The sequence below is a fragment of the Schistocerca americana genome, chromosome 4 (genome assembly GCF_021461395.2).
Source record: "Schistocerca americana isolate TAMUIC-IGC-003095 chromosome 4, iqSchAmer2.1, whole genome shotgun sequence".
Taxonomy (NCBI): Eukaryota; Metazoa; Arthropoda; class Insecta; order Orthoptera; family Acrididae; genus Schistocerca; species Schistocerca americana.
The window spans coordinates 662,175,631-662,184,298 of NC_060122.1; positions in this window are offsets into that span (position 1 = coordinate 662,175,631).

An 8,668-nucleotide genomic window follows, 5' to 3' on the forward strand; every position below is an offset into this window, starting at 1 on the left:
GTAGGGCTGCATCAAACCAGTCTTGGACTGAAGACCACAACAAAAACAAACTTAATTTGCTTATGACGTGGGTCCAGCAGCAGTTTCGTTCTTGTATCTACATTTTGTAAATTTATCTGTAGAATACCGCCAGAAAAACGTCACCATTTTCAAAAAACTCCCATTTATGTTCCGTGAATGTCACTGTTACAATTCTGTAACGCCTACACAGACCTGCTATAATTTTAGTAACAATCAGAACTGAAGTGTTTGGTATTCGGTTTCCCGTACAAGTGCACTGCATTTTACCATTCTCCTCCCAACACATCTGTCTTCCATTCGCATTCTCTGCTAGAAATTAAACGTGTTCCTCCGCTTTCTTACAGTCGTTTAGTGTTCCCTATTAATACCTAATGCCCATAACGGTGGGTTACTAACCTGCCTGCTATATGGCCCGACTACCAGGGTGTTATTTCATTTTTTTAGCATGACCTCTTAGGTTATCATCCGCGGCACTCTTGCATCACAGCAGTACGTCGACGATACTCTACCGCCTGTTTTGTTGCCCCTGATGGCTTGCCATCGTAAGCTTTCATTTCAGCAAGATAACGCCCGCCCGTACACGGCGAGGGTGCTTGCCAAACCCTACCATTGCCAACACGGCCACGGGATATTTTCCCAACTGAGAACGTTTGGAGCATCCTCCAACCAGCTCGGGATTTTGAAGTTCTAACGCGCCAGTTCGATAGAATTTGGCACGATATGTTTCAGTGGGACATCCAACAACTCTTTCAGTCGTAGCCAAATCGAGTAACTGCACTTATAAGGGCCAGATGTGGATCAACGCGTTATTTACTTGCTGAAGTTGTGAACCTCTTTCTCTTTCTCTCGAATAAATCATTTTTCTGAAATTGTGATCATCTGTTTGTCTGTACATGTACATCGCATTTACCGATTTCCGCACCTTTCAGATAATTCCTTCCTGGTGCGTCCCTTGTTTTGTCTTAAGAGAGTGAGTATCTTTTGTGTTAAGAGAGTGAGTATCTTCCCCGAGCCCACAACACTGCTGTTGGAAATCGCGTCTCGATTTACCTCGGCGAGGCAGCAGAAGGCTGCGACCCGACGGAAGTCAGTGACAGTGTCCAGTAGCGCGTCAGCTGCCGCCCCGAGGGACGCAGACGCTGAGCAGATGGCCGGAGCAGCCATGGCGACGGTCCCCGGTGGCGGGCAGCGGAGGAAGCAATCTGTCAGGGCGGTGGGAGCGCGGCGGTGCTGGCTGCCACTTAATTAGGCGTCCGCTCGCATCCCGCCACGCCGCTGTTTACTGCTGGGCGGCGCGCCGGCTCACGCACTCTCGGTTCCGTCCGCTCCCTGCGGCGTCTGCTGTCGCGAGCAGACATCGCCGTCTCCACAGATAGCGGTTCTGTCGCTGCGGCCAGCGTCCTGTTACGCGACCTGATCCGACTTATTTCTAAATTAGGTGTTTGCAGAAGGACAGGGTTAGTTACAACATAAACAAAATAGTCGCCTGCAACTGTCATCATTTTTTAACCTCTCTGGTCTGCAGCAGGTCAAGATTTTTAACCCAGTTACTGACCCTTGTTGTTGATCGTAACAATCGCTTGTGTTTGCTTCTGGCGTAGGCAGCAAACTATTTGCGGTCCTCATAGTGCATTCGCTAATTTACAAAACCCCTATTATTAAAGTCTCTTCAAGAGTCAATGTAGTCCCATAGTCTGGGAATGATACAGGAATGCTGAATCACCGTTCTAGGCAAGGTCGTAGTGCATGCAGGTTGTTTGCCATTGGCTTCCTCCGAAATTGTCCCTTAGTGTAACTAAATGACCACCACGAATGCAGCTGCACACTATAATACCGGCAATCTTAGATAGCCTCCCCTGCCCTAAGCAGAAATAATGTGACAAATCCATCGCATGGGAAGATTTTGATCCAAATAAGGGTTGCTTTACACTGTTATGTAGCATATCCAAAGTGTGATGGCGATCTATGAATCCAAAAACCTGTTTGAATAGATCTACGTGGCAAAAATAAACAGGATTCTCAGTACTTCGCTAAACACAACGAGTGGTCGAACAAAACGAATTATTTACAGTTCACAATTTTCAGTAACATGTAACTGACCTTCGTTGCATTTAAATAATTACTGATAAACTTCAAATAATATAGCAGATAAAATTCAGTTCGTCACAGCCCCCTTTGTTAATATTGTTACCAGTTTCGGAGGATTAATCCGCAATTTTTAGAAGTTTCAAAATGGGGAGTTACAATCAAATAGCACAAGAATTGAAAATATACTCGAGGAACTGTTGGATGACAATCGGTTCGCCTTCAGAAAGGTACATGCGCCAGAGAGGCAGTCTTGACGTTGCGCATTACAATGGAACCAAAACTGAGCAGAAATCAAGACATATTCATAGCATCTTCCGACCTGGAAAAAGCATTTGACAGTGTAAAATAGTGGAAGACGTTAGAAATTCTGGGGGACATAGCAGTAAGGTACAGGGTAAGGTTAGTAATATGCAATATGTATAAGGACCAAGAGAGAACAAAAATGTTGGGCGACCAAGAATGAAGTGCTCGGATTAAAAAAAGTGTAAGGGATCGCCCATGCTGTTCAATCTGTACGTCGAAGTGACGCAAAGATAAAAAAAATAAATTAACAAAACTTCGCCTGAATAGGCCATGAAGGCCCAACGGCACCGACCGGCCGCCGTGTCATCCTCAGACCGCAGGCGTTAGATGATGCGGATATGGAGGAGCATGCGATAAGCACACCACTCTCCCGGCCGTATGTCAGTTTATGAGGCCGGAGCCGCTACTTCTCAGTCAAGTAGCTCCTCAGTTTGCCTCACAAGGGCTGAGTGTACCCCCTTGCCAATAACGCCCGGCAAGTCGGTTGGGCACCCATCCAAGTGCAAGCTCAGCCCGACAGCGCTTAAGTTCTGTGATCTGACGAGAACCGATGTTACCACTGCTGCAAGGCCGCTGACAAATAAAAGAAAGCGCCAAGAAAATATAAGAAAACTTCAAGTGGGGGACTGAAATCCAGGATGAAACGATATCAATGATACCATTGCTATCCTCAGTGAAGGTAAACAACAATTACAGATCTGTTGAATAGGATGAACAGTCCAGTAATTACAGAACATGGATTAGGAGAAAAGCAAAAAAATGGTGGCTCTGAGCACTATGCGACTTAACTTCTGAGGTCATCAGTCGCCTAGAACTTAGAACTAATTTAACCTAAGGACATCACACACATCCATGCCCGAGGCAGGATTCGAACCTGCGACCGTAGCGGGAGAAAAGCAGAGAAAGACGAAAGTAACAATGATTAGCAGAAATGAGAATAGCAGGAAGCTTAACATCAACACTGGTGATCATGAAATACTTAAAGTTCGGGAATTCAGCTACCTTGGAAATATCAAATGGCGCACTAACCAAGGAGGGCATAAAATGTACTCTCGCATAGGTAAAGAGGACATCTGTGAGCAAAAGGATTCTACTAGTATCAAACATAGGTATTAATTTGCGGAAGAAATTACTGAGAAGGTACGTTTGCAGCACAGGATTGTATGGTAATAAACCATGGACAGTCGGAACAAGGAAAAAACAATAGAACGAAGCGTTTGTGTTGTGGTGCTATAGAAATATGTTGGAAATTAGGTAGATAGATAAGGAATGAGGAACTTATGGAAACCAGTGACAAGAAGACGGGTACGATGATAGGACATGCGTTCAGAAATCAGACTTAACTTCCGTGGTTTTAGAGGGAGGTGAAGAGATTAGAAGCTGTAGAGGAAGACAGACACTGAAATACATAGAACATACAATTGAGGACGTAGAATGTAAATGCTAGTCAGAGTTACGAGGTGCACATAAGAGTGGAATTAGTGGTAAGCTGCATCAAACCAGATACAAGGCTGATGACTCAAGGAAAAAGGAGAAAAAGAGCAGGCGATCAGATGCGTCTCCAGTTTTGACTTGGAACATAACACCAGGAAATATAGCATCAAGTGCTCTTACACTGAGCTTGCAGCACAAGCCGTATCGGCCTCCCAGAATGAAACATGCGTACCATCGGCCAACGGTGCTGTTGACATGAACATCGTGAAATGTCTGGCTGACAAAATTCAGGGAGCAGACGTTTTAAGAATGGTCAGGAAGCATACTGCTTTTTTCAACACCCATCTCGCATAATTACCACTATGCGGAAGTTAGAGAAATTCATGGTCGTACAGAGGAATATGGACAGTACTTATTCTCATGTGCCTCCAACGATGGAACAGAATGAGGGCGAAAAGATCCTAATACACTGTATCAGGAGATTAGTATTTAATGTTCCGTCGAATGCTGGGGCGTTAGAGACACAGCATGATCTCGGACTGGGGAAGGAAAGGGGCTGTGTCAAATCAAAGGAACCGTCCCAGCATTCACACTAAGCGATTTAGGGAAATTACGGAGAATATAAATCTGAATGGTCGGACGAGTATCTGAAAAGCCAATTTCCCGACGCACACGTTACATGGTGAACCTGAATTCTACCTAGGGCTTATAGAGGACGTGTTGAACAAGTTGAGGATAATATCCATGTTCGTAAATGTCTGCTTACGCCTCAAGGCTATCCCTTTGGCTGCAAACCTAGATTGTAACGCTGACGTCTGTGCCGTTAGTCTACTTGTCAGCGTCCGTGGTGTTGTTCTGACAGATGTCGACGCCTTACCCTTCACCTGTCTTCCTGAATCGAGCCAGACCCATCGCGAGGTGTTCCACTTGCATCTCGTCAGCGTATGGACACAAGTTTGCTGCCGAAGAAGTGGCCTAGCGGCTGTTAATTCCTATTATTGCAACGCTCTGTAGTGTCGGTGGTTGATGTTTCCGGACTTTTTTTTCCATTGCTACCTTTTTTTGTGACGTGCTGCCTCTTTTCATATTGCCAGCCGCTGGGGTCTCTTAGCCGCTGCGTCTGGTGATGTGGATGTGGATTACCGGAAGACCGTCTCAATGCCGGACCGTCACACGCACCGGCTCAAAATGGTTCAAATGGCTCTGAGCACTATGCGACTTAACTTCTGAGGTCATCAGTCGCCTAGAACTTAGAACTAATTAAACCTAAGGACTTCACACACATCCATGCCCGAGGCAGGATTCGAACCTGCGACCGTAGCGGTCGCTCGGTTCCAGACTGTAGCGCCTAGAACCACACGGCCACTTCGGCCGGCTCACACGCACCGTATATGGATTCTTAAACTCAGTTCGTTCCTCAAGACATCCTATGTAAACCTTCAAACTTTGTTCACGGTATTAGGTTTCACAGTATATTGCCTCCGCCACAAATTGTAAGGTGGCTTGCCGATTGTAGACGAGAATGTGTGCTCGGCAGCGAATATTTTGGGAGAAAAAGGGGAAAACGGAAGCTAGTAGGGAGGGGTGGGGGAGTGTAAAGTGACACGTAGAGAGGCGTCGCTCGCCGCTGAGATTTGTCCGTTGGACAGCGCCGGCGGCGCTTCGCCGTGGCGGCCGTATTTCTTTCGTCTCGGCGCGGGTCGAGAAGTAATTTATGCAGCGGGGCCTCGGGGCGCGCCGCTACACCCTCTGGCGCGCACCTCGCGCCCGCGGCATTCACCCGTTGCAAGGGGCGCCGTATTTTATTCTGCGAGCGCGCCTCGGCTTTTCTTCGCGTTATTCCGGCCATGCGGAGGACTCGACTTACTGGTGTCAAGCTCTCAAGGGAGATATTAGAAGGTTACGAAGTGAGTAGTCATTTGTCACCTCCCACCAGCTGCCGTGTACTTGTAGACCAACTGAGTTGAGTTCTTGTACTCGTTAGGTAACGTGGCAACGATATGAGAAGTTACACATCGTTATATTGCAACATCGTGGTAGATAGAATTGGTTTGTCGTTTGGTGGAGGTAATAAAAATGTCGTGTGTCGAGGGCCTCCCGTCGGGTAGATCGCTCGCCTGGTGCAACTCTTTCGATTTGACGCCACTTCGGCGACTTGTGCGTCGATGGGGTTGAAATGACGGTGATTGGGACAACACAATACCCAGTCCCTGAGCGGAGAAAATCTCCGACCCAGTCGGGAATCGAACACGGGCCCTTAGCATTGAGCCCGCATCTCGTGGTCGTGCGGTAGCGTTCTCGCTTCCCACGCCCGGGTTCCCGGGTTCGATTCCCGGCGGGGTCAGGGATTTTCTCTGCCTCGTGATGGCTGGGTGTTGTGTGCTGTCCTTAGGTTAGTTAGGTTTAAGTAGTTCTAAGTTCTAGGGGACTGATGACCTAAGATGTTAAGTCCCATAGTGCTCAGAGCCATTTTTGAACCTTAGCATTGACAGTCTGTCGCGCTGACCACTTTTTTTTTTTTTTAATCTCATTTTGTTCGCTTTGTGTTTGTTGCATCTGCTCGGGGCGGACGTCGTAAGACATCCATTTATGTTCGTTGTTGGTCGATTGACTCAGTTTTTTTATTACGTCCCCTCTGACCGAACACGCTGAGCTACCGTGCCGGCACCACTCAGCTACCGGGGGCGCACGTTTGATAGAGGTGGTTCGTCATGTTCTTCCGTAGACTAGCGGTTGATACGTCATGAGGGTAAGAAGGATTTGCTCAACTGCAGTCTCGTGTTGTCTTCTTACGGATGCTAGGATCTTTTCCCATTCTTGCTTCTTAATGGTTTGATGCGTCTCAACACGATTCCCCATCCCGTGTGCATCTCTTCATCTCAGAATATTCCTTAATAGCATTAACGGGATTTCCCGGTTTAAGTGTAATCATCAACAGTGGTACACGCCCTCTGTCAAGGATTCGAACCAGCTATTTCCTGTTGAACGTCACCGCATTTATGCGTTACCGCGTTGAGTTCAGTCATGATAATTTTTTTAGGGATATAAAGAATCGTCCCGTTGTCTTTGGCGTTCGTGTCATTTCCAGCCATCGTTACTCTGTCAGGAATTACTGTTTCATTGTCCACAATGAAAAAGGATTTTTCTTACAAAAAAAAAAAGAATGAAATGTGCCATTCGATCAATAGCCACCCACTCCCCATTCTTCCACCAAATCAGAGTAGCACTTGACAGGGAAATCCCGAAAATTGCGAGCAGTGATACTACGCAAACTAACGCGAAAGGGAAAAGATAAACAGGTAGAAATGTAGAATTTTCTTTTAGTATATTCTACATTTGAGTTTCGTTTATGAAAGTACATAACGATAAGTGATATAGACTGCCTACAGGTAACCTTATCTCTCAATTGAAATCTCAAGATAACTATCATATCCACTGAAAATATTCACGACGTAGGGGCCCGCTGAAATACTCGCATAATTCACCTACATGAATATTTCTTTTCTGCAAGGTTCGCAGGAGAGCTTCTGTAAAGTTTGGAAGGTAGGAGACGAGATACTGGCAGAAGTAAAGCTGTGAGTACCGGGCGTGAGTAGTGCTTCGGTAGCTCAGATGGTAGAGCACTTGCCCGCGAAAGGCAAAGGTACCGAGTTCGAGTCTCGGTCGGGCACACAGTTTTAATCTGCCAGGAAGTTTCAATATTTCTTTTATTTGTTAATGTTCCTAAAATTTTACGAACTTGTCATTTACGTCGGATTAGTAGTGTATTGATTCTCTGCAGAAGGGAACGCAAGACTTACGCATACGAAACTTTTACAGTAACAGTAGCTGTAGATGTCCTTCTCTGAACATTTAGATGCATCCCAGGTGTTTTCTTGTCTGATTAAAGATTGTTTTTAATTGAGAGAGATTCTAATAGATGAATACAGCGTGGTTGAAGTGACTGAAAGCGAAGTATGTATAACGAGTGTGTTGATGCTGCCGTTTCCCTCAGCAAGTATATAAATATGCGTAGATCTGTAGTTAAGCTGTCTAGGTTGCGTAAACAAATCGTACAGCAGGTGAAGGATGACTTTATTGATCACAAAGTACGCATGCGTTTCAGAACTATTTCCCTCTTCAGAAATCCAAATGCAAAGATAGCACAAGCCCAAGAGTGTCACCACTCGTGTCTGTAAGATGAGATGACAGATACTAGAAGATGGAAATAATACCGAAACGCACCATGCGTACTTCGTCATCAGAATAGTTATTCTTCACCTGCTCTATGACTTTTTATGCGGCCCAACCAGCTTAACTACAGATCTGTGCATATTTACTAAGAATGGACGCTAGCTTCCTACGTAACTACCTTCCTACACCACACCTTAACAAATGGTTCAAATGGCTCTGTGCACTATGGGACTTAACTTCTGAGGTCATCAGTCCCCTAGAACTTAGAACTACTTAAATCTAACTAACCTAAGGACATCACACACACATCCATGCCCGAGGCAGGATTGGAACCTGCGACCGTAGCGGTCGCACGGTTCCAGACTGTTGCGCCTACATCACACCTTTATTAAGTATATAAATATTTGTTTAATTAATCCGGTCGCCATTTTCTTGCTAAAAAGTAAAGGCAATTATACTGCAGCCTCCACGAAATGCTAATGTTTTGCGCGTCAGACAAGTGGCGACCGGTCATCCACTAGGTTCCTCGCTGAGGCCATTATAGTGAGAGGCATTCGTGAAACCTAGGTGTTTTCGTTAGGTGGGCGTTCCGGCCATCACAGCTGACGAAGTGGAAATGGATGCGAGAGTACCTGTGCACTGCGGCGGG